General features: G+C 41.0%; 1 protein-coding gene across 3 annotated transcripts in view; it reads right to left on the bottom strand.

Moving 5' to 3' along the window:
- lrfn5a (leucine rich repeat and fibronectin type III domain containing 5a) overlaps positions 1-13,894 on the bottom strand; it is a 145,375-nt gene extending 131,481 nt beyond the window's left edge. For 2 of the 3 annotated variants that reach the window (XM_061795649.1, XM_061795652.1), the window contains exon 1: positions 12,987-13,865. The gene's annotated coding sequence lies outside the window, so the exon portion shown is untranslated. Of the gene's footprint in view, positions 1-12,986 lie in introns of all 3 variants that reach the window. The other variant, XM_061795650.1, reaches the window with a different exon arrangement.
- Positions 13,895-27,590: the final 13,696 nt, after the last annotated feature.

Genomic DNA, 27,590 nt, shown 5'->3' with positions numbered 1-27,590 from the left:
AGAATTCCTAAAGAGGAGCAGCTGGTCCAAATGTTTACTCACCAAAAGTTAGACTTGCCCTTCACATATGGGTTGGACATGTACTGTATTTGTTCATCAATGGACTTCGGTTTCTCAGAAAAGACATCCAGGCATTGTCTCGGAAACATATCAACCCACTGATGGATCTCCCAACACTTCGTCAGTGTTGTTAGTGAAATATAAAGATGTCAGCAGTGTTTTGAAAATAGTTGCTTGACGTGTTATCTGCCATCATAGGACACAGTGTGTAATTTCCCCATTCTGCATTATTTCCCAACATTTTACAAAGACCCATATGCAGGTAGAGACCTGTCAGTTTTTTCAGTTCTTTAACTTTGGTGCTAACCTTAAAAAAAAAAAAAAAGTTTTATCTGGTACCAAAAACGGTTTCTTTGGAGAGATGCCAGGAAGAACCTTTTTTTGTTCTATTTAGCAAATGTTAAATGCAGCTTCTTGCCTGAGGTTCACATTTGGTTATGGTATATCATCATCAAAATAATTTTACTTATTTTAACTGTTCTTCATATTTATTGCTTTTAACTTCACATCCTATTGTTAACATTTTTATTTAGGTTGATTTTGTTTTAGCTTTTACGTTCTCAGTCACTGATGGTGTAGTGGTACCGTTGCCTAACCTTGGTGTGGGCAGCGTGGGTTCAGTTCCCACTCAGTGATGGTGTGAAAGTGAATGTGAGTGTGAATGGTTGTCCGTGTCTATATGTGCCCTGCAACTGACTGGTGACCAGTTCAGGGTGTAGTCTTCCTTTTGCCTGAAGTCAGCTGCGATAGGCTCCAGCGACCCTGTACTGGATAAGCGGTACTGACAATGGATGGATTTAGGAAGCTGTTGGGTGGGGGTTTTCTTATTGCAACTAGTTAAGACATAAACCACCCTTTTAAATAATTAAAATGTCTTTGAATTTTGTTTTTACAGAATGTATAACACCAAATAATAAAAAAAAAACAAAGCCCAAAAGGACGCAAAATCCACTGTAGAAGGTGAACCTGTCTGTACCAGACGCTGATGGCCCACTCAGAGATGACTCAGATGTTTAAAAAAATATTATTGGCTGATCAAGTTGTTAAAGTGATTATAGCAATATTTTGGCAGTTTCAATGGTCAAACCTTGATTTAAATTAATGGCTTTTTAAAAGAAAGGTCAAGAATAGGGAGAGTAACCCTTACCTGAAACTGCACATTTTTAGTGGCAGCATTTTGTAATGCTATCTTCAAATTATCACTGTGTATGGGACTGACCGGCTGGGAGATTGATTTTAAAATATTTCAATAAAACAGCAATTATCATTTAAAAAAAAAATCTTCTTCCACTGTACACAGTCATGTAATTTCAAATAGGTTTCTAATTGTTACCTGCAGAAACTTTGCCACTTGATTGTAGATTTTGGAATTAAATTCTTTAAAATGAATAGACAATTTGGTGTCGTGGTGGACGACTGGTTAGAGCGTCTGCCTCACAGTTCTGAGGACTGAGGTTCAATCCCCGGCCCCGCCTGTGTGGAGTTTGCATGTTCTCCCCATGAGAAGCGGCGTAGAAAATGGATGTATGGAGCGATGAATTGACAATTTATGTAACTGTTTGTTATTAAAAAACAACAAAAATAAATAGTGACAAATTAACTGGAGGTAACAAAAACATAAAGAACAGAAATAGGCTAAATTCAGTAAAATACTGAAATATAAACAAAATATTTTCAATCTAACAACAGAGTAACTAACTAAAATGACATAAAATACTCTTGATTTATGCTTTAATAAAAATCCATCGATCCATCCATTTTCTGTACCACTTATCCTCACTAGGGTCGCGGGCATGTTGCAGCCTATACCCACTGACTCTGGGCGAGAGGTGGGCTACACGCTAAACTGGTCACCATCCAATCGCAGGGCACACATAAACAAACCACTATTCAAACTCACGGGCAATTTAGAGTCTTCAATCAACCTACAATGCATAGTTTTTGGGATGTTGGAGGAAACCATAGTGCCCGGAGAAAACCCAGACAGGAACGGGAAGAACATGCAAACGCCACACAGGCGGGGCCGGGGTTAGAACCCTGGTCCTCAGAACTGTTAGGTGGATGTGCTCACCAGTGGGCCACCGTTCCGCCTTCAATAGTAATAGTAAACTCTATTTGTATATTATATATGTTGTCCCTGATTTTGCATTGGTTTTATGCCGTAATTACTTTTTTATTCTTATTTCAAACGATGGTCAACATGGTGTCATGAGTGATATTTAGAATATACAGGGTATATACTGGTGCTTGAAATCCTTTAAAAATATACCAAGCACTTAACCTAAAATTAAAGCACTTTTAGACCTTGAAAACACAACATTGTCACGTTTCAAGGTCTGAAAAGTGTTTGAATTTTAGCTTAAGTGCTTGAAAGTTCTTGGTATTATACAGTAACTCTTTCATCAGACTGAGCTGTTTTCTTACTACACAGAGAAAAAAAAAATCGTTCAAAGAAGTTTGTGAAGACTTTTTGGCTTGGGCTCCACTGAACCTCTCTACGACCTGCAGTTCATGACATGTCCAAATTGAACATTGTTTCTTAAGCGTTGGAACAGTGGAACCTCATGTATCACATTGCTACATTTAATGTGATTGTTAAGTTTACCCACAGTCCTCCTGAATTTCCTCATGTATGTTGAACCATAGAGCAATTACAAGGGAAATTGTGTAATACCACGATTTAAAGAGTTCTTAATATGGTCGTTGTAACTGCTGTTACATTATGACAACGGTAATTAAGGGCTTCTTATGTTTTTTTACAATTTACATCACGAACTGTATCACAATGGAAGGATGGACACCGGTAGAGAAAAGTAAGCTAAATTTTCCTCTGGGATAACATAGCTTGCACTTGCTTTTGGGGCTCAATATGTGTGAACAGATGGCATGTGCTAACAAGCTATGCTAAATGTAGCTTCTTTTGGCAGAGACCACCACTGATCTCTGATTTCCTGAATCCAGGCGTCTTAATTAAGTGTAACATTTAATCTTCTCAGTATGCAGTCCCTCATCCACCGAAAAAACATCAACACTGATTATCTTCTTGTCCTTGTAATTAGTCTTAGACTGACATAAGCAGTTACATTTACAGGAAGAGTCCTGACTTAACCTGCACACCTGTCTCCAACCAATTCATCCCAGTTAACCCACTGGCCTTTCATCAACTACTCACCAGCAATATGCAAAAAAGGCGTGAAAAAATTCTACTTCTTGTTGTACTTGACACAGACAGATCATTTCAAGGAAATATCGGTGCCCCCATGATCGAGGATATCCAGTCGCATAAAAAAAAAAATTCAAACTTATTTTGACATTTCCAGAGAGATGACGCAAAGTCTACAATGTGACCATCTCGGGATTCCGAAACACACTTCTTTATTGTTATTTCATCACAATAACCAAATCCCACAGAATTGCGTATACATTTTACAGGAGTCGTTATTTAAATTGGAAACAACAAGGCAATGATGTTTCTGCACAGTTTACATTTACTGCATTTTATGGAGTACCTTTATTTGCAGGGTTCCGACCCATGTCAACAAAAAGAAGCTGTGATTGTCACAGCCAACCTATTAGATGTTTTCCGTTAGTTTTTGACCAATGTCGCCTTCTAAGAAATCACAATCAGTCATTTGCAGTGTGACCACAAAACTAACCAAAATTTGGAATTTGGAACCTTTGCAGGAGTGGTGGGCCAACCAAAAGTACTCCAAGAGTGAAACAACGACTCATCCAGGAGGCCACAAACCAACCCAAAGATGCTATCCACAGACCTTCAGGCCTCACTGGTCTCACTTAAGGTCAGTTCATGACTCTACAATAAGGAAGAGACGTGGCAAAAATGGCATCCGTGGGAAAGTTCCCAGACAAAAACCACCACTGAAGAAAAAAGAACACATAGGCTTCTCTTACATTTGCCAAAAAAACATCATACGAGCGTGAAATGTTTGCCGCCTCTGCGTCAAGACTGCAGCCCGATCACGCTTGCATGAAGCTACAGCTGAATAGCTTGATTGGTGCCACATTCTAAGTCTAACTATGTGTGTGCAAGTTGGACCTATAAGTAAAACAAAAATAAAATGGGGAGAAAATCACAATTGTAATCTGTGTCCCCTCATTTTTGCAGGGAAGCGGAATCGGGGATTTAGCCTTAGAGTGCAGATACTGTATCCCTCATTTCTCAGCCCTCGAGTAGCACACAGAGCTCAGTCTGGAGCATCAAGCAGGAATGACAGTGTTTATAGCATCAAGATAAAAGTGCCTGATTTGAAAAAAAGTCCTTTAAAAGCTTCAATACAGCCATCTCGAATTTAGGAGTTTGGAACCTTGGAAACATTGTCAGCTCAAAATGCAGCTTGAAGTCTTATTCCTGTAATTGCACTTTGCCGGAAATGGCACCAATTTATGTAAAGCATGAAGTAGTCAGAAGGAAAATAAAAACGTCATTGAATTTGTGTATGAGGTGTGTCAGGAAATTTTCAGGTATTTCAAAATCCAAACGACAAGATTTTCCTTTTGAAGTAATCCCCCTTAGAGTTTAACGTGCTTTCCCAAACTTCTCTGCTACATCTTAATCCACTCCTGGAAGGATTCTTCCAGGATCCTCTGCAGCTCCATGGTCACGGCCATCTGGATGACCCCTTGAGTTTGGGAAAGAGGAAAAAAAAAAATCGTCGTCTGGCCTACATTAAAAGGGGAAAACCTCGTAGTTTGGATTTGAAATATCTTTTGTGACACCGGTACTGAAACTTTTCAGACACACCTCATATGTCTATGCTTATTCTCATCATTGACCAAAATTGTTTTGACTTGAAATACATTATATATATAGGCGGCACGGTGGCCGACTGGTTAGAGCGTCTGCCTCACAGTTCTGAGGACCCGTAGGATTTCCCGTAGATGGGAATGTGAGTGCGAATGGTTGTTTGTTTGTATGTGCCCTTCGATTGGCTGGCAACCAGTTCAGGGTGTACCCCGCCTCCTGCCCGATGATAGCTGGGATTGGCACCAGCACGCCCGCGAACCTAGTGAGAAGAAGCGGCTCAGAAAATGGTTGGATGGATATATATATATATACAGGGTGATTGAAAAATAACTCCCTATTTTTAAGTACTTGTAATTTATTTCTGAACAATAATTCTTACAAGAAATGAACATGAGAAGAAAATGTATTGCATGGAGTTTTATGTCAAATTATTACGACATGAATAAATTATTAAATAAATAAAGTATTTTAAAATAGGGAGTTACTCTTCAATCACCCTGTATATCACTCTCTTCTTACTCATTTAAGTAAATGTGGTGTCAAGCATGCTTAAGATTTTGATGTGTTGTTGGTGTTTACAATTTCTAATGCCTAAAAGTACATATTGTTTGTTGTGCTATACTGATTTTATATATTTTGTATTTAAAATAAAACACATTTTTACCTGTGATTTTTGTTATTTTGAAATGATGAAACTTTCATCTCACATATACAGTGTTGTGTTAAAATCTCAAAGTCACCACTACCTGCTTTTGTAATGATCCTTTTTCACAGCCGTCAGTATGACTGAAAAGATGAACGAACACAGCTAAGCCTGACACAGCAGGTTTACACAAATGAATACAAAATTCATGTCCACAAAACTTTGCAGAGGAATGATGCATGAAGGAATAACCAATTACATTTCAACAACCAATTATATTTCAATCAATTTTGGTGATGAGGTGGATAAGTGGGCATTATTATTATTATTGTTTTTATTTTATTTTTTACTATCTGAGTCAATATTATACCATCGAACTGTCCAACCGGCAGAATCTTATTGGCACACCCTATCTGTTCTTCATCCTCCATTAATCAGGAAGTAGCATGCTATCTCACAAACAAATGTACAAACAAGACCAATTACAAAGCTTTATGAATTGTCTCAACTTTTATTAAATGTTCAGACTTGTTGGAAGTCTGTTCTGTACTTCATAGCTTTCTACTTACTGCATACAGTGTATTCGCAATATTCTCACTTCTTCAACTTTTTCACATTTTTGTTATGATACAGCCTTATTACAAAATTTATTTTTATTTTTTATTTTTTGCTCAAATGTCGACACCTAACATACCATAATGGCAATGGGGAAATTAGTTTTTTGTCATATATAGCAAAGGAGTGCCTTCAGGACAACTCTGTGAATTTCCTACAGTGGCCCAGGCAAAGCCCAGACTTGCATCCAACAGAACATGTCTGGAGACATCTGAAAATGATGACTTTGTTCATGTTAGCGTATTTTTTCGTCGAAATTTGAGTCAAAAAAATAAATGTATTCCATTTTGGAACATAACGTGGAAACAGCAAGGCTTGCTGCGCGTGTTTGCTAATTTGCTATACCATTCTGAAATAAGCTAGCTGTACCGGCGCAGCGGGGTGCCCTTCCAATTTGGTGGCAGAGAGTCAGTCTAAACTTACACCTGCTGGGACCACATCTAAGTCAGTTGCAGTAGGTAGACCACTAGTTGAACGCAAGTTTGGTGAATTTGACCAGGGCACAGGCAGACAGAGTCTGAGCTTGACCGCCATGTGTGGTGGAAGTTAGTTGTAAATTGATCCATAAATATGTGAACAGCGGGCATCAAAACCTCTGAATCAACATAGAAATCAATTAATTAAACATGTTATAATTATTATTAGGCGGCACGGTGGCCGACTGGTTAGAGCGTCAGCCTCACAGTGCTGAGGTGCGGGGTTCAATCCCCGTCCCCGCCTGTGTGGAGTTTACATGTTCTCCCCGTGCCTGCGTGGGTTTTCTCCGGGCACTCCGGTTTCCTCCCACATCCCAAAAACATGCATTAATTGGAGACTCTAAATTGCCCGTAGGCATGACTGTGAGTGCGAATGGTTGTTTGTTTCGATGTGCCCTGCGATTGGCTGGCAACCAGTTCAGGGTGTACCCCGCCTCCTGCCCGATGACAGCTGGGATAGGCTCCAGCACGCCCGCGACCCTAGTGAGGAGAAGCGGCTCAGAAAATGGATGGATGGATAATTATTATTATTAATAGTAGTAGTAGTAGTAGTAGTCGTAGTAATATGTTTTTTAAGTCATCCCGCTGACCGGCATGCAGCTATGGGCGGGGTGTGGGGGCACACAAGCATTAAATCGCCAACGATTGTCACCAGCTCATTCTGTATATAATAAGGGTACACGCTCACGTTGCCTCAAAGATCACTCTTCTGCACATATCCCTTGTGTAATGGTAATAATATGATTTGGTGATAAAACATTTCACTCTTCTAACCGCCCTCTGAGGGAAATCATAACTACAATGCGGCCCGAGACAAAAATGAGTTTGACAGCCCTGATCTTGATTAATCCTGCCTGAGTAGAGACAGGCTATTTATTTACTACTGTGATACTGTGATTAAACAACAGACCATTACTTGAAGGGAAAATACTGTTTAGGCATTTCTGTGCATATAGCCTTTAGGTGTCCAAACTTTTTCCTTCAAGGGCCGCGTAAAGAAAAATCGAAGGATTCAAGGATCACTTTGAAATTCTTTGCAATTCATTTATCAAACAATCAAACCAATCTCCTAAACAATTATATATTGTTTATAAATTGTAGTTATTTTGAAAAAAACTGCTATGTACATAACATATTACTGTCAACGGTGATAAGGCAAATTATGGTTTGGCCCACAGCCCTGTAACACACTACAATACATTAGATCCTCCCCTGCATTGTATTGATCTCCGCATTTAGAATCAAAACATTTTCGCAGTCTGGAGAAGGGTGACATTTTTTACGATCATGGACCTTGACGAGGAGAGCAGTATGTAGAGGAAGCAATTTTTACTTCTTATTTTAATCCACCATAATAAGGGGAAATTTTGTTACCATTTTAATTGTAAATAGTTTCTTTCCAGGCGGCACGGTAGCCGACTGGTTAGCACATCTGCCTCATAGATCTGAGGACCCTGGTTCAAATCCGGCCTCACTTGTGTGCTTGTGTGGAGTTTGCATGTTCTCCCCGTGACTGCGTGGGTTTTCTCCAGGTACTCCGGTTTCTTCCCACATCCCAAAAACATGCATGGTAGGTTAATTGAATACTCTAAATTGCTTGTAGGTGTGACTGCGAGTGTGAATGGTTGTTTGTTTATATGTGCCCTACAATTGGCTGGCATCCAGCACTCCCGCGACCCTTGTGAGGATAAGCGGCTCAGAAAATGGATGGATGTAATAATATGAGGCAATTATACATTCATAGGGGTTTGCAGCCATAACGGCCCTCCGAGTGGAACCATAACTGTGATGTGGGCCACGACAAAAATGAGTTAGACACCCCTGATCTAGAGCATTCCTGAAGGTTTGTTCTGTTTATCACAAACGTGGGACCACTTCAACGTTTCGGGGGTTATGGCTCCAGATGAGGTTTCCTGTGTCTTGGCAAAAACAATCATGCTGGTTGAGGTTCAGGAGGCAGGAATGCAACAGTTTATCAGTTCTTGGGTTGCCATGACAACCGGGCCATCAGGCGTCATCACTTCAATAGGTTCTTTGCATCTTGCATATTTTTAGCTGAATAGCATTATAGCCTGAGTCGTTTTTAACTTACGGTTGCAATGTCAATTAAAAAACACCCAATGTGTGTGCTAAATATTGTGTTTTTTCATTTATGTAAGTGTAGATTTTCAGTCAGCCAGGTCACGATAATCAACAAATGTTGAATCAAGGCAAATGGACTCTAGCTGTTTGTTGAATTTGTTGTGTTTTTTATTATTTTCCGAAAAATTAAAAAATGCCTCGGCCTTATGTTCTTAAGCTGATGATATTTAGAAAAGCTCTCTATTGTATTGAATTGGGGATGTCAGTGTCGCACCCGCACACGTTTTCGAGACTCACACTTTTCACATGGGCCCTACCCTTCAGAAAGAAATAGTGAAAGGTGGCCCGCAAATGGCCCCCAGGCCGTAGTTTGGACACCAATACCCTGTAGTGTTAACGTAAGTGTAAGTGTAACACTGATTGTCTCAATATGTTAAACTAGTCAAACTTGTTCTGATTACTGCATGTCAACCTTTCTACTGTACTTTTTAATTGAGAGAGCTGCCCCACATTTGACCTAAACTATAAGAAAAAACAAAAACAAAGAACTTAAAAACTAAAAATCTGACTTCACACAAAAACTAGAAACTGAAACTGATTGTGTTTAAGTTTTGAAGACATTGCATCGCTATACTTCATAACATCATTAATTGTGAATTGTAAATGTTCTCATATATACAGTATATCCATGTATGTATGCGTGTATGTATAATACCATCCACAAAATCAATTGAGATGTCACAATGACAGTCAAGCTCTCATATAAGGCTTGTCACTCCTTTGCAAATGTAAGCTAACATCCATGGTCACCAGCTTTCTTGCTCCCTTCTATACGCTCTCTTTTCTCTGGTTCTGTTTATCCAGCTCGCTGTCTCTCAGCAGCGGAATAAATTGAATTAGAGCTCCACCATCCACTCTGCAGGATCCTGCAGCCCTCTGTCAGATAGTTAAAGAGAGAGTGAAGGGAAGCTGCTGCTGAAAGCTGAGATAAACAGAGGGCAAGAAGAAAGACGCTGTCATAAAAATCCTCCTGTCCCTAGAAAGAACAGTCTTCATAGCCTCTACTCCCTTGTACTATAGGCCAGATAACAGTCAACACGTTTGTCTTTCCTGAGGTAGGGCAGGGGTAAACTACAGACAAAAGGGAGTTGCTGTACAATAAACCGGGACTGAGGTTTGTTGCAAATCGAGAAAAAACATGAGGGATTGATTACACCCCTATACTGAGATTTGAAACCATATTTACACCACAAACTCATCTTACAACTCTTTAACGTCCGCTACCAACCATGGCTAAACTTCGCTTCTCCTCCACACAAAAATGTCTCAGTCAAGATGTATCACTTGAACATACTTTCTTGACACCAATTACTATCTTCCTGTTTGCCAGGGCTTTGGTGCCATCTTGTGGAATATGAGGTTGTTACAGATGGACCGCAAAAATAGCAAATAGGTGACTTTTTCAGCATTTGGCTGAGGATAGGTTCCACCCCCCGAAAAAATGTGAAAAGGTAAATTTGTTGGCAAAAACTGCAAATAAGCGGGGGTTCAGTGTGAATGAGCTCAAGAGAGAGCTGAATAAGCTCTGCCTTCCCTACCATTTTTGAAGCTGTGTTCATCACGGAGATAGACATAGGCTATTGGATCAACACCCAAACAGTGGTAGACCCTCAGCTAATTCCACAAACATTTATGAAAGTGGGCGAAACTTTAAAATAAGCTTTCATCTTTCATCATTCAGTTAAAAACTCCAATCCAATGGAATAGCAAACCACACCTTTTACATGTAAATACAACACTTAAGCAAAAGTAGAATGGAGTGAAAATCACCAGTTGTTCACATGCTGAGCCACACTCTCTTTCTAGTACCAGAGAGCATTACATAATGCTTACATATCCATGGGCTATCATCTTTATTTGCCAAGTATGTCCAAAAAACACACAAGGAATTTGTCTCCGGTAGTTGGAGCCGCTCTAGTACGACAACAGACAGTCAATTGACCAAGAAGGGTGCAATGTTCCAATCGAAACCATTTTGTGTGTAAATTTAATAACTTCACTTTTAGTTTGTTATAGTTGATTGGTTACTTTTTCACATCCAACACATTAGCGTTCAACTTCGCAAAGCAGGAATTTGTGTAATTTTCTCACATTGTCTTACTTAAAAGTGCCTCAAATTAAGCTCGTGGTGCACGAATGACACAGAGCAACACAGCATCATATATTTATAATCAGTTTAAAAGGAGAAGAGCGGCACGGTGGACGACTGGTTAGAGCGTCAGCCTCACAGTTCTGAGGACCTGGGTTCAATCCCCGGCCCCGCCTGTGTGGAGTTTGCATGTTCTCCCCGTGCCTGTGTGGGTTTTCTCCGGGCACTCTGGTTTCCTCCCACATCCCAAAAACATGCATTAATTGGAGACTCTAAATTGCCCGTTGGCATGACTGTGAGTGTGAATGGTTGTTTGTTTCTCTGTGCCCTGCGATTGGCTGGCAACCAGTTCAGTGTGTACCCTGCCTCCTGCCCGATGACAGCTGGGATAGGCTCCAGCACGCCTGCGACCCTAGTGAGGAGAAGCGGCTCAGAAAATGGATGGATGGATGGATAAAAGGAGAAGAAACAAAATCATTGTCAGGGTATGTGGAATTAAAACTAACTTTAAGGTAAGGGATTTTTAGCTTACAAGTCCCAATTTTGATCGGTACCAAATTATACTCTTTCAGAAATGCGTGTGATTTATTTAAGATCCTTGAATTTTTCTGGATCCACACCTACATTTAGCTGAGGCCCCACCCCTCTATAAAATGTTTGGAAATGTGTGCAGTTTCTGCAAAATTCTCCCAATAATGAAAAAAAAAGTGGCGATTAAAAACAAGTCTGATAGTTTAATGGTAAACTTGCCACATACATACTGAGAATTGGGCCAAATTTGAGAATTTTCCCTCCCTAATGTCAAAGTCAGCCAAGGCCCAAATCCTGCTGTCTGGGGTATATTAGGACAAATAAATAATAAACCTGTTCATTATTTCAGCTCACAAATCCCTCTGTGTGTGGTTAACGTCAAGTTATAACCGCCATAGTATCTAAAAATATCTCTAATAGTATCTATTTTTTCTTCCTGTTACTACCAATGGTATGGGCAATATTGCTACATACTGTAAAATGAATGGCTTGCTCTATGTGAATATAACCTCCTATTGGCGGCAGTCAATGCATTTATATTTATTCAATTTTTTAAAAAAGACAGCTCAGTTATGCTGCATAGCAGTGCACAGAAAGCAGTGCTGATTATGACGGATCAATGAAATCAATGCTCATGTATTGCTGTTTCAAAACACAAACATTTATAATTAACAAATCCAAAATCTGTTACGCCTTCAAATTTGGAAATGTTTTAGTAGTTCGTTATAAGTCTTAATTATTGCTTTGAAACCCTTTGAAGAAGCCTGGAAAGCCTGTTTTTTGTTTGTTTTTCAAATATAATTATAAAATGCATTAGGGTGAGGAATACTCATCTAACAGACTAGTGCGGTCTGAGGTAAGAGGTGCACTTCACTTAACATGCACACAGGTAGACCAAATCACACTCCCATAAAACGTCGAAAAGGAATGGCTCACTTAAAATACATGAATCTTTAATGCGCATATTTTGCTCTCGGTGCTGTATGTGCGTTCATATTTTTGGATCCACTGGAACGTCAACCTTGTCTTTTTTTTTCCACACCGCGCACGACATGCACTCCGACACACGCAAACATAGTCTGGCCCGCCCCTCTCTGGTTGCAGGTGCAAAAATGTGACGCACAAAATAAGTTGCTGCCACTGTGGGTTTGGGCTTATTTTCGGAACAATTGCCTTCGCCGACATGGACACCAAGTATCATCCGTGCACACGGGAACGCATTGGAGTCCCACTACTCTTCCAGGCGAGGGTAGTTTGCTCACCCCAGGCAGCTGGCGAAATTTAGCCCGAGCGCACTGACATCCGGCCAAGGATTACGCGCGCACGCACGCAAGGGCGCGCGCGCACACGTCACTGCGCGCGCACACGCACCCTGCACCTGTATAACTTGCACTGGACTCCTACTGTGACCTTGGAATGTACTCATCTCCTCCAGTAAGCCATGCACCCCACCCACCCAGCTATATAATAACAACACCGCCCCCCTACCTCGTCCCATGCTGCACACCGAACACCCCAAGCCCCAATGAGCTACCACCATTCCATCACTCAAACTCAAACCAATACAGGATAAGGGAGGATGGCGTCTTTGTACGGATGTGTGGAAGTAAAACTACACGTTCAAATAATATTTGACAAAATAAATAAATAAATAAATAACTTTACCTCTTTTCCTGGACGTGCAGCCTTTATTGGCTTCCTTCGATCACCAAACGTCAGGGCTCAGTTATCTCACCAAATCCCCATCCTTAGAATTCAGTTCCAGTCGTAACTCCACAATAATTGGTTCCAAATGAAAAGAAGACCCATGAATGTATGTGCATAGGTGATATCCCTTGAGGTGAATGTAAATCCCGTATCGGTTTAAGATCTCAGTCTTCCAGAGGGGTGCGTCCGTTCTGCATTCACGTCGACCGCGTCCTGCTTCTCGCCCTCGTCTCTCTTGCTCTCTCTTTTTTCTCCGCGTTTCATCCCTCCATCCGCTCGGTCCGTCAAGAATCCCATCCGAGAGAAGCTGAAACGGAGTGACGACAGCCGTTTACCTTTGCCACTTGCACTCCGTCCCACCACCAGCGCGCTCCTCGCGCAGGTGACCCGCGAACAATTCCTCTACAAGAACTCAATATCCAAAGCAAGACGCATTCCAAAACCAGCTCGACTTAAGAACGGAATTAACACAGGTCCAACCTTGGGTGGACCATAGGTGCGACCTTTACAACGAAACATTTGAATTCACTTTCCAGTCGCAAGGCGCTCTCTCCCTTTCTCTCTCTCTCTCTCTCTCTCTCTATCTCGCTCTGTCTCTCTCTCTCTCGCTTTCTCTCTCTCTCTTCGCATATGTGAATCTGTGTCAAGTCAATTTCGTCCGCGGGAGAAAAACAAATAATAATAAAAAATAATAATAATTAAAATAGCATTAAAATAATAATAAAAAAATTTTTTTTGTACCGATAAAGGTTTCAAAGAAGTTCGGTGAAGAGTTTCCAATTTAATTACAGTAGCTCGGCTGATCCTCGGTCCACGGTGACCGCTTGCTTCTCTTGCACAGTAATCCGAACGGCGCATCGGGTAACAGCAGTCAGAGTGCGGCATTCGGGGGAAGTCCACTTCCTCTTGTTTAGTCTTCAAAATAAAATCACTGTTGGACCGCGCATTCATTTATAGAATGATATCTAGTGATAGTGATTTAAAAATACAAAAATAAAAAATGCGATCATCATCTACCCAAACAATTAGGTCACGGGAGATCTGGAGCCTATCACAGCTGATTTGAGGTGAGAGGCAGGCTTAACCTGGACTGATCGCCAGCCAATTGCAAGGTACAAATAGACAACATTCATTCGCACTCACGTTCGTGCCTATGGACAATTTAGTCTTCCGTTCTCCTAACATACAGGTTTTGGGAATGTGGCATAGGAAAAGCCACACAAACACATGGGGTCGAACCGCCAACCTCGGACCCGTGAGGCAGATGTGACGAACACTAGGGCACTATGCTGCCACTCCGAATTCAATGACAACTAAATTCATCACAATGTCCGCATCGTTGCCAAATCTAAGATTTAGCATTAAGCCTAATGAGTCAGTAAGGTAAAATTTTCAGAGGCTCCGTAATGTTGAGAAAAGTGATGAGAATCCTATGACTGGTCCCTAATGTTTGACTAGAAAATAGTTAATAGTCAAACATTTGGCATTTTTATGGCTTGAAGTGGTGTGGCCCAAAGTACTATTGTTTTTTTTTTCAAAGGACCCCAGTTCCCATGCTGTACCCATGCAATTTTGTCATTGTTTGCATATTTAAACAAAAGCTTTCATTAAAATGACATACCTTTGATGAGCTTGTCAGAATTGTCTTAAACGGTCTGTGAATTTATTGAAATATCCAGATGATTGGGAAACTGAGCTAATATTGCAAAAACATTTGAGGACAGGGTGGTCACACATCAAGTACAGAACAAGGATCTCATTCCAAATGGCTTTTTTTAAAATGTATTTTTATTTTTTAAGTAAGAACTCCCTTCTTTTCCGAATATGCTGTGATGATAACATTTAACTTGGCAAAGTTTAAAATCGGTTCTTGGAAGTTTTTGTCTTGCCTGTAAAACTATTGCCAACACAATGCCTTGCGTCTCCACATCCCTGTCCTCCCTTACTTGTCAATCACTGTAAAGAAGACATTTGAAACAATACTAAGAACCAAAGCAGATGAAGACACATATCTGTCTTGTCATTTATATTTTCAATGAGGGTAATATGTTTTGCTAATGAACAACATGGGTCGCATCACGTTCAATAGAACATCAAAATGTATTCTATACCAGTTCTCCTTTTTCTACATGAGCATTAGCATATTTGCAGATGGGTTACGTGGAAATTGGTTGTTGATGAAGTGTGTTTACACAGCTGACACCCCATGGTTATGTTGTAACGAGTGCACCGTAAAAGACAGATTTGGAGATACCGTACATGCTTGCTGCAATACACTGATAAGACTGAATGTTCAACAGTTCCAGGGTCCATGCACAGGAGCATGCATAGAAAGTGGGAAGAGCAATGCCAAAAATGCAACCTTGACCACATTGAGACAAGCCACTCATGACTTTGATGGCAAGAATGTCCACCAAAGAGATAGAATATTTGTCTCTTTGTGATGTGTGAAAAAATATATACAATTATTAACTGGTTGTACAGGCTAATTTGCTAAGGAGGTTGGCTGTTCACAGAGTGCTGTATACAAGCATCCATCCATCCATTTTCTGAGCCACTTCTCCTCACTAGGGTCGCGTGCATGCTGGAGCCTATCCCAGCTATCATCGGGCAGTAGGCGGGGTACACCCTGAACTGGTTGCCAGACAATCGCAGGGCACATACAAACAAACAACCAGTCGCACTCACTTTCACACCTACGGGCAATTTAGTCTTCAATTAACCTACCATGCATGTTTTTGGGATGTGGGAGGAAACCGGAGTGCCCGGAAAAAACCCACGCAGGCACGGGGAGAAGATGTAAACTCCACACAGGCGGGGCCGGGGATTGAACCCCGGACCTCAGAACTGTGAGGCTGACGCTCTAACCAGTCACCACCGTGCCGCCTGATGAAGTTAATGTGACACTAATTTATTTTTCTTTTTGTTTTACAAAAACTGAGAAGTAAATGGTGATTTCTTCACAGTATTCAATTGTTTTTAAATTCCTGATTTTGTGGGTTTTTTGAGCTGGAATCCCAAATTATGTAAAAATAAAATAAATACTTATACTTAAACGAATAAAATCTTGAAATTGTTTAATTGTGGGCCCTGAATCTATAAAGTTTAACTTTTTGAATGTAATTATATAAACCTTTCCATGATTTTTTTGGGGAAAGTGTGTGTGTTGTGCCTCCTTTACACGATTAAATCAATCTTGAAATTTCACTTCATTAAGACTGAGGGATTTTACGGGAGCCATAATTACAATTTTGACTGTCCAGCTACGGAGTGGGGCTTGAACCCCGGTCCTCAGAACTGTGAGGCAGACGCTCTAACCAGTCAGTCACCATGCCGCCTGGTTGCAAACATCTCAATGATATTCTACCAGAACAGCAATTTTTTTTTTTTTGAGGGCCACATAAAATTATGTGGCGGGCCAGATCTGGCCCTCGGGCCACCAGTTTGATAGCAGTCGAGCTGTTTCAGAGCATAACTGCCTGGCAATGAACTATACAGGTATATCTCTATGAGCTTTGAAGCATTGTTGTCCACCGGTGACTCACCACTTATTTGATTTTGGAAATGGACTTGATTCTTTCAGAGTTAAATTTAATAGATTTTCAGTTTAAGTGCAAACTGCTCAACATAACAACACTTTGCATGGGACTAAACACATGTTCGGAAATTTAGGCTGTAATGTAATGCACAAATATTGTCGTCCTGGCCAGATGTTGTGTGGGTATAAAAGACAATACATAGCTCTTGGTCAATGACACAACTTTAACTTTTCACAACTTCTGTTGGTGACATTACTAATTTGCTCTGAGAACAGTTGGACAGACTGGACATAAACCATCCTACCAAGACCTATTCAGCTGTCAGGACAAATAAATTACTGAGGCTTATTCTGTTGTCAGAGCCAAGAAATGCACTGCACCATCTAAATGGATTTTTAATGTAGCCCGGCAGGCTCAAAGAAATAGCAATAACACTCGTATGTTAACTGTTAAACCATTTGTTTTAATCCAACACCTTTTCTGCATAGGCACAATATTTATATACATACATCCATTTTCTACCGCTTATCCAAGGTCAGGTCGCGGGGGCAGTAGCTTTAGCAGGGACGCCCAGACTCCCCTCTCCCCAGCCACTTCATCCAGCTCTTCCGGGGGGTTCACGAGGCGTTCCCAGGCCAGCCGAGAGATGTAGTCTCTTCAGCGTGTCCTGGGTCGTCCCCGGGGTCGTGCCCGGAACATCTTGTCAGGGAGGCATCCGAATCAGATTCCCCAGCCACCTCATCTGGCTCCTCTCAATGTGGAGGAGCAGCGGCTCTACTCTGAGCCCCTCCCGGATGACCGAGCTTTTCACCCTCTCTCTAAGAGAGAGCCCGGACACCCTGCGGAGGAAACTCATTTTGGCCGCTTGTATCCTGGATCTTGTGCTTTCGGTCACGACCCACAGCTCGTGACCATAGGTGAGGTAGGAAAGTAGATCGACCCGTCAATTGAGAGCTTCACCTTTCGGCTTCGCTCCTTCTCAACCACAACGGACCGATACAAAGTCCGCATCACTGCAGACTCTGCACTGATCCGCCTGTCGATCTCCCATTCCATTCTTCCCTCACTCGTGAGCAAGACCCCAAGATACTTGAACTCCTCCACTTGGGGCAGGATATCATCCCCGACCTGGAGAGAGCACGGCACCCTTTTTCCGACTGAGGACCGTGGTCTCAGATTTGGGTGTTTTATTGCCTACAGACCTAAAATCGTTATGAGGTCCAGATTGTGAAATGTATAGTAAGATCTTGCTCTAAATAGGCTCAATGTCAAAAGCAAATACTTGACCAGTGCACTTAACATGCAAAGCCAATAAGACTGTGTGCTTCCCGCAGTCCCGATCAGTGCACTGATCATTTAATCACCCTGGGACAATGTTGTAACCAGCGTTAGGTCTGAATTTTTTTTTTAATTGATAGACACAATTAGATTAAATACTAAACAACTACAATAAAATAAATGAATACATTTGAATAGGGTGAGAAGCTCTGTCATCCGGGAGGGCCTCAGAATCAAGACGCTGCTCCTCTGCATCGAGAGGAGTCAGATGAGGTGGCTCGGGCATCTGGTTAGGATGCCTCCTGGACGCCTCCCTGGTGAGGTGTTCTGGGCATGTCCTACCGGGATGAGGCCCCAGGGACCAATAATTTTGTTACTTTACTGATTACTTGATTTAAAAAGTAACTATGTTAGATTACAAGTAACTTTTTGGGTACTTTCAGCAGCTGCCAAGTGGGAGGAATATCAGTTATCCACAGTACAAAAAGATCTTAACCATTTTTAAGCAGTGTTAACCATATTTAAATGTTGTGTAGCGTATATGGGTTAAATAAAAATGTAATTAATTTAGGAGAAAAGAATGAGCTGGAAGCGACGCCTGCGTTACTTATAGTTACGCAGTTATAAATTAAGCTATTTCATCTAGTAAAAAGGGGCACCGCATCACTTTTTTTTTGCGGATAAAATTTAGGGAAAGTGACGAGAAACCTTTTTATCAGTTTTATAATCTGAAGGTTGTAGTGGTACACTCGCCTGACTTTGGTGCGGGCAGCGTGGGTTCAGTTCCCACTCAGTGATGGTGTGAATGTGAGTGCGAATGGTTGTCCGTGTCTATATGTGCCCTGCGACTGACTGGCGACCAGTTCAGGGTGTAGTCCGCCTTTCGCCCGAAGTCAGCTGGGATAGGCTCCAGCGTCCCGCGACCCTAACCAGGATAAGCGGTGTTGAAATGGATGGATGGATGGATGGATAATCTGAAGGTTGCTACCACTTTCAGAAATTTTGATTGGAGTAGGCCAGAGGTTTCTTTCCACGAACGCAAACACACACAACAATGCACGTAGTGAATTTTATGAAAATTTTTTATGAGATCTAACATGGGGAATCTAGAGGGAAAAAACATGAAATGCTTGCCACGGGGTCGGGGAGAACTCACACGGCAATTACTTCCCAACGGAGCCTCGTGCGTAATCTGCCCCACACCCAAAAGGGTAGCGTTGGGGAGTTGGCAGGTGTCTTCTGCGGTCCACGCTCGGCAGCGCACCAGGGAAGATCGGCGTCTCCCAACTTCCGCCACCTCATGGTGAGAGGTTGGGGGCTCCCCGGGCTGGGCCAGGCCTTCGGCAGGTGGAACAACGAGAGTGAGCGAGCGAGAGACAAATTTGCTTCAGAGAGCGAGGGCGAGGCCGGCCGGCCCCTTTTGACCAAATGGAAGGCAGTGCTACATTCATCTTCATGAGTTCTACCTTTTAATAAATTACTGACGTTTACATTTTTTTTATGACCTATCATATATGACTAATTTATCACATATTCAACTAAATAACTCAATGCAAAGTTTGTTTTGATTTTATTAGGTACTATATATAGGGGCAAAGCTCTCACAGTGACAGTATAAGCAGAGAGTATGATGGTTCTTTGTTAAATTTTTCATCTTAAAAAAAATAAGTGCATGTCTTTTTATGCGTGTGTGTACACTTTAATTTGATAGGAAATGGTGCCTTCCAGAAGAAAGCCGAATGGAGCAGAGCTGTCAGAACTGTTGCGCTAATGAACCTCATGCCTTATTTGTAGACGCTTCATACACACGAGATGATTCAACTGTAAAAAGGGGCAACTTTAAAGTGCTAAGAAAACTGACATGCTTTTGTATTTCTATTGTTGCGGATCAACATTTTTGTTTCTCTAAATCCCTTCCGTTTAAATATGGATGACCTGACATGATAACCTCAGTTTGTTGTTCTGATGGACGGTATTACGTTTTGCCTCTGTGGCTGGCTGCTGTTCAGCGATCTGTAGACACACAATCTACCCAGCTAAATTGTGTTTATTTTATCATTATTCTTTTTTTATATGCAGTCAATACTAAGTGTCTGTCTACTACTACTATTACTACTACTCTTAAGAAGTGAGAAAGATATAGATCTCACGAAATCATTTATTGGACTGTGTTCAAACAGTATAAAAATGCCCAGTTATAAGATACCCCCCAAAAAACTGGATTAATATGATTAGTTTTCCTCCTAAACCGAAATGATGCAACGCTGTCCATGGTCCTGATGTTCACCTCACTGTATAGCTTCAGTCCACATTTGCAATTTGCATGTGTTCTTGTTCACAATCCACTTTTTTGCTGGACTGTGTGTGCGTGTGCATTGTGTCTGTGTGTGTGTGTGTGTGTTTTGTCACGCGACCTCTGATTTGGTCAGAATTCAAATCAAAATGATTTACATATTCATATAGATTTGGCACCTCCTGCATACAATCGTTTAACATTTACTGTCTCACAATAATTCAATGAAATTAATCTCTTATGTAATGTAATACTTTAACCCTAAAATATAAAACACAATACCTTTGAACAGGCAAGGCTGCATTTGAACCCGGGTCCTCAGAAATATCAGGAAGTTGTGCTAACCAGTCGTTCACCGTGCAGCCACCATTAAACCAATATATAGAAATGGACTCATAACTGATTAAATGTCAATCAAAATGGTGATAGCATGACTTGTGGATGACCACATTCAGATTAATGACTGGTTAGTTGTTGATAAAACTAAAAAAATTATGTTTTTGATGTCTTCATCCCATTAACACTATTTGCAGTTAACTCATTCACTGCCAGTTGTTTTTAAAGCAGTTCCATTATATTGCAAGCCATTTATACCTACAAAATATTGTATTCTGTGACAATGCAAGCACAAAACCTAACCAAAGAAAGAGTAGTCTCTTTTTTCAACAGAAAAACATTTTTGTTTCTAGATTTTGCCTTTCATTATTAAGCGATGAAAAACAAGCTTTTGGGAAAAAAATAAATTTCAAGCAGATCAGTAACATTGACTCGAATGTTTTTTTTTTTTTGCTTTTGTGAAACCTCAGACTATAAAAACAGCAAAAATAAGAGTGAGAAATGGCTTTTTGAAGATTGAAATGTATTTACAGATATATAAGTAAGAAACACACAGTGAGTGACGTTAACTCCCCGCATGGCTCGAGGTGACCGTCAGTGGCTTTTTTATTCATTCATTCATTCATCTTTCATTCCGCTTATCCTCACTAGGGTCGCAGGCATCCTGGAGCCTATCCCGGCGGGGTACACCCTGAACTGGTCGCCAGCCAATCGCAGGGCACATATAAAAAAACAACAACCATTCGCACGCACATTTAGAGTCTTCAATTAACCTACGCTGCATGTTTTGGGATGTGGGAGGAAACCGGAGTGTAGCCTATCCCAGCTAAGATGAGAGGTAGAGTACACCTTGTTCTGGTCACCACTTAATTGCACAAATAGTCAAAAAAATAAAAGTCACTCTCACATTCACAGTTCTGTGCAATTTCGAGTCTGCAATTAAAGGGGAGTTTACAATGCTGAAAAAATACATTTTCATCATTTTTTTTTTAACTGTCTTATAACCTGACAGTAGTATATTAGTATAGAAAAACTGAAAAACGTCCTGGCCTCACCTTCTACCTCTAATTAGATTTTTCATTTTTTTCAGCCACCAGGCCCAAGGAAAAACAACTAATCAGAGACAGAAGGTGTGACTCACCAGGTGGAAATCATTCTCGTGCACTCGCGGGCACACTTAAAGTGGGCTCGCGCTGCTACGCTGTTGCCTGCTACATTGGGCTTCAGGGCACTTTGGTGAAAGTATGTCATTGTGGTTAGCAACAAAAGCTAAAAAGAAGGAATTGGACAAGATAGCAGTGGTCACAGGCAGATGAGAGGATCCAGAACCAATGCAGAATTAGCAACTTTTCTACTATACAGGCAAGTTTATCACTTCTTTTTGATTTTTAGCTGATTTTACATTCCAAAAAAAAAAAAAAAACTGAAACCATTTTGTGTTACAGTAACATTCCCTTATGAATAATTCATGCCACCAACCCAGCAGCCGTGGCTAGCGTCGGCTTGTTTACAGTGCACAAATTGTGCATGGCAGTGAGTCACGTGGACTTGGTCGGAGATTTGAGGGGGACATCCAAATCTTGCTCGCAGTTTCAAGCTTCAAACTCCTCTTTAACCAAACATGAATGTTTTTGCCTGTGGGAGGAAGCCCACAGCTGAGCTGAGTTTCAAACCCAGAGCCTCAGATTTGTGTACTAACTACAAGTACTAACCACTAGTCCGTCATTCTTCCCTGTACTTGATGTATTGAAATTCTTTTGACTTTTATTTTTTTAAAACAGCTGATGACAGGGCTGTATGGTAACTTGCATAAGGGCACCTCGACGGGCCCATGTTCATTGTAGCATGTTGCAAGTCGCACACCATTTTTGTCTGCAGCGAGATTCCAAATGGTCCCCACGGACAAGTTATTGCTGTCCTTTCGAGCCGCGTAGGTATTAGAAAAGGCTCGGAAGCAACGCTTTGCATTCAGATGCTGCATTTGGATTTTTGTATCACTTTAGAACAGGATTTTTCTCATAAATAATGTTGAATCCTGAGTTGTTTGAACATAAAACCATTCCACTTAATAGAATTGAAAGAACTGCCAGTTTGTTAGACAAACTGTACTCTTCTGTTGGTGTGTTACCCCTCGCGCCCCACCCCACAAAAAAACTGTTGCCTTCATCAGGGAGCTCTGCCATATGTCTTTTTTTTTTTTTGTTCATGCATGCCGCCAGACACACTGTGCTGTTACTACCAAATACTTTGTCTGCTTCAAGTCATTGCATCTGCTCTGTAACCTAGGGAACTGTGCATCTGTGACTTGTCCCCTGAGCAAGATACATGTTCCATTCATGTTAATATTTGCTCCTGGCTTTGCGGCTTGCAATCTTATCTACCTCAACTCAGATAAGCATTCTGCGTGCACGCGAATTTGTGTCTGAATGTGAGAATGTGTGTATACCTATGAACAGTATGGCCAAAAAGATAAGCCTTCTCTGCTATACCTCTTATTCGCACAGTGCCTAACAAGACAAGCCAGTCCACAATCACTCATCTTGTTTATGCTTCAGTGTGACCAAACAAAGCTTGTGTGCGCATATGTTTATGAGTGTATTTCCACTCCCTCTCAAAATGTGTGATACTATCTGGAATTACACATGTGCACAAAGCATTGTGTGTGTGTGTATTTATAGACAGATTCAATTCTGTAATGATTCTGTTATTTTATATTGTGTACAATTGTACAGTTCAATCGAAGGAAAGATGAATGTGACCAGGTGCAGGGATATCCTGGACGAAAACCTTCTCCAGAGTGCTCAGAACCTCAGATTGGGCCGAAGGTTCACCTTCCAACAAGAGAGTGACTCTAAGCACACAGGTAAAATAACGAAGGAATGGCTTCATAACAACTCCGTGACTGTTCTTGAATGGCCCAGCAAGAGCCCTGACTTAAACCCAATTGAGCATCTCTGGAGAGACCTGAAAATGGCTGTCCACCAACGTTCACCATCTGACCTGACAGAACTGGAGAGGAGCAAGGAGGAATGGCAGAGGATTCCCAAATCCAGGTGTGAAAAACTTGTTGCATCATTTCCAAAAAGACTCATGGCTGTATTAGCTCAAAAGGGTGCTTCTACTAAATACTGAGCAAAGGGTCTGAATACTTATGGCTGTGTGATATTTCAGTTTTTCTTTTTTAATAAATCTGCAAAAACTTCAACGTTTTTTTTCTGTCAATATGGGGTGCTGTGTGTACATTGATGTGGAAAAAGATGAACTGAAAGGATTTTAGCAAATGGCTGCAATATAACAAAGAGTGAAACATTTAAAAGGAGTCTGAATACTTTCTGTACCCACTGTATATCTAATCAATCTATATTATCCTAAAAAAAATATATATATATATATATATATATTGATAAGGCCTCTGAAGCCTCACAACAGTCCCACTGCCAGAAAGAAACAAAGGTGTAAGTAAATAAATGTCCCCTTGCCCCTCCCTTGTGGGCCCGTCGGGTCGCATTGGTTGGGCTGGGGAACCACCCTGATTAGGGACTCCTCACAGTGGAGACATTTTTTCTGAGGGCCCCCTCATAATTCTACCACCAATTAAACATCTGTTTTCAAGGGAAAAAAAATTGGCCCAACAAGTAAAACCATTCCTGAAATAATATAAATAACAATACATTGCTGTTTTCCCCTTTGTTTTATTGCAAAGCAATAGTACATCAGGACAATTTTTATATTTAATGAACATAATTAATTTTACCTGATACCCTTTCAACAAACAACAGGAAGCTCAGAAATTTCCCCTGTATTGTCCATTATGCAGGTATTTATTTCAGTCACACGAAGTGAATTTTTGGCTAAGAAGATACCAAATCAATTTCCAGCCACTGAGTCATTATGAAACAAATTAAATCGTTGCTTAAACATTGTTACATCCCTAATACGTATATTACCGAGATAACCAACAGCGTTCATTGAATGCATCATGATTATTATAATAATTTTAGGGGGGCTGGAGTCTTTTAAAATAGGCCTCACGACGCCACTGCTATGTACGTATTTGTTTCCATCCCCCAGAGTTCAGCAGTCTCACGGCTGTGGGGAACAAACTATTCCTCAGCTCTGGATGCTCCGCAGTCACCTTCCTGATGGAAGCGGGGCAAATAGTGTGTGGGATGGATGTGTGGAGTCCTTACTGATCCAAGTGGCTCTCTTCCTGCATTTAAAAGCGAAGATGTCAGTCGTGGAAGGAAGGCTGCTTCCAACAAACCTTTGTGCAGCCTTTTTTATTTTTGTGCTTGTATCCAAGACACCAAAAATGGTAGACGAGACAGAAGCCACATACTTTTACTCAAATGCTTTCTGTTACCCTGCCATCAGCCCTTTTCACTTTTTCAACCACTTTTAGGATGTACACACCAATGCTTGCACAGCGGGAATCTGAGAGTGAAGATAAATGTTTAATGGGAAAGAGGAGAAATGGTGCACATTGGCTGCATCACATGGCGTGGAACCCCTTTTCTGGATACCACACCTCAGCAGGTCCCCTTCCATTTCTCTCCATCACTCCTATTTTCTGGTCACTGCTTTGTGTTTTGGTTCCAGGAATTTTCCTCGAAACACGTCTAAATTATACAGTCTAATGAGACATTATTTTTTGTAATTGTTTCTGAAGACCGACTGTATTACTTCAATACATTTCCTGCCACGTGGCTCAGTCAAGGTTTTTAACTCTTTGAATGGAGCTCTTCAGAGTATGTCTGCAGAAATGGAAGTGTGTATAATTAAAGGGATCTTTTGCCTTGCTTACTACTGCCCTACAAATGCCCCCCCCCCCCCCCCCCCCAGCCCCAAATCTGCGCCGCTCACTGACTTGTATGAAATGCTCTCAAACATGGCAATTCATAATGGTAAGCATTATGAATATCAAAATAGCGGCACTAGCATTACAAAGGCAGTATTAGCACTGTCAATGTTAGCCACAGCTACTTACAGTATGTTGGTAGCATGACTTATTCGTAGTTGTCTTTTTTTTTAATAACACTAAATGTATTGGTTTGAAATGTAATTTTTTTGGGGGAATGTACAATCAATAAAAATCAAAAACAGGAAATAAACATACCTGTCTAGCAGAAATGTTGGTAATCATGCGTCGCTTCTGAATCCTCTCAGCTGCCTGACTTGCCTTCGCACTTCTTCTGTTTGATAGTCTTGCCCAGTTGTTAGCAAACGAGGGATGGGCTTTTATTCCAGAGTTGGATGTTCGCAAAATAGTTATCAAAGCTATTGAGGCTCAAGCGAACAGGTCAGCACGAGGCTGTGGGTGTGTGCCGGTGATCGGAGTGTGCCCGAGAGTGCACGGCAAATGATTGGCACTTTGTTGGTCACACCTTAGCCCTCTAATCAGAATCATCAGAATCATCTTTATTTGCCAAGTATGTCCAAAACACACAAGGAATTTGTCTCCGGTAGTTGGAGCCGCTCTAGTACAACAGACAGTCAATTTACAGAACACTTTGGAGACATAAAGACATTGACAAAAAACAACAACAAACAACAATTGTGCAAAAAGATGCAGAGTCCTCAGTTCGAATGGCTAATATCGCAATAGTCCGGTGCAATGACCATTGTGCAAAGGGCACTGAGACTTCAAGGAGTGTATGCGGTTTAAAGTGACGAGTAGTGCGATAATCTGGGACAATGGTTGTGCAAATGTTACAGATACTCCTCAATCAGTGTGCAAATGGAGCAGATGCTACTCTGGCATGAGTGGCCACTATATGCAAATAGTGCAGCACGGCGAGACAACTGCAGTGAGTGCACGAGTAATACATAATTGGCCCCACAGAAATGTGACAACGAACTCAAGTCAAAAAATAGGTTAATCTTCCTCAGGTGCGGTGGTTTCATGTGCAAACCACACTGTGAAGTAAAAACTTATATTTAGTATAAGAGCGCTTCGCTTGATTTGGTTTGGAGCTCTTCAGGTAAACCAATACGCGGTCAGCTTAAGTAATGATGTTATGTGAACTGAAAACACAATAATTGAAACTAGGACAACTTCTCTCGTAATCTTTGTTCCATTTGCAAGTTATTCTCTGATGATTTTCTTTGTTTTTATGGAAGTGGAAACATACTTCCACCTATAGTTTTACCTTTTTTATGTTTCTGTCAAACAGAAGTAAATACTTGGCAGGGCTGTCTGGTTGCTTGTTCAAAAAATGATGCTAACGTTTAAAATTATATTTTAAGACAGACCAAGGCTGAAGGGAAGAACAAGTGTTCTTTTTTATTATCATTTCCTATTTATTTATTTTTAGTTATTGTGCAAGAAACTGACAATTACTGCCACATGGTTCTCCCAAGGTTGAAGATCTTCGCTTCACTTTTTAAAAATTCTTATTTGATTCAGCTTAGTCACTGTTCATTCACTTTCATATTCACAATTCTGACGTCACTTGTTCCAAACCTACTCATCATCGTGTGTTCTTTAAATACCACAGTGTCTCCCACCGATGCATGGCACCAATCATCTGCTAGATCTTAGAGACATCATCATCCCCTGCACCTCCTCTCCACCAATCCATTTATCTGGATGATCCCGGTGACTCAGCCAAGCGGTTACATCTTTCACGACTGGCTGTCGTCTATGTCTGGACCCTGCGGGATTTCACCGTCCGCTTATTCCTGCTGGTCTATGCTAATGATGTCACGTCACTGAACTAGGTGATGCAATTTTCAGTCATTAAAGAAAAATATGTTCCATCTCCAGCATCTTATGTAGCAGAAAAGTGCATGCTCTAAACGTTTTCTCTTGTGTTCAAACAAGTGCTGACTTCCTGTAATAAAGGTGCTATTTAATTCTTTTGTAAAGAACAACTGAATGTAAAACATATATTGCGCATTATTTTTCTCCTTACAATGTTTTTAAGATCTGCATTTAGCTGGAAACCAGTCCAGGCTGTACCCTGCCTCTCTCCCAAAGTCAGCTGGGATAGGCTCCAGCATCCCTGCTACCCTAGTGAGGATGTACAATACAAGAACTGTATATTAAAAAAATATATTTACAAAGATAATAGTGATTAGTACTGTGAAAGGACTTCATTTAAATCTACAAAAGAT

Source organism: Phyllopteryx taeniolatus, chromosome 13, assembly GCF_024500385.1.
Source record: "Phyllopteryx taeniolatus isolate TA_2022b chromosome 13, UOR_Ptae_1.2, whole genome shotgun sequence".
NCBI lineage: Eukaryota > Metazoa > Chordata > Actinopteri > Syngnathiformes > Syngnathidae > Phyllopteryx > Phyllopteryx taeniolatus.
The sequence above is the reverse complement of the archived record's forward strand: the minus strand, read 5'-3'. Positions and strand labels throughout refer to the sequence as shown.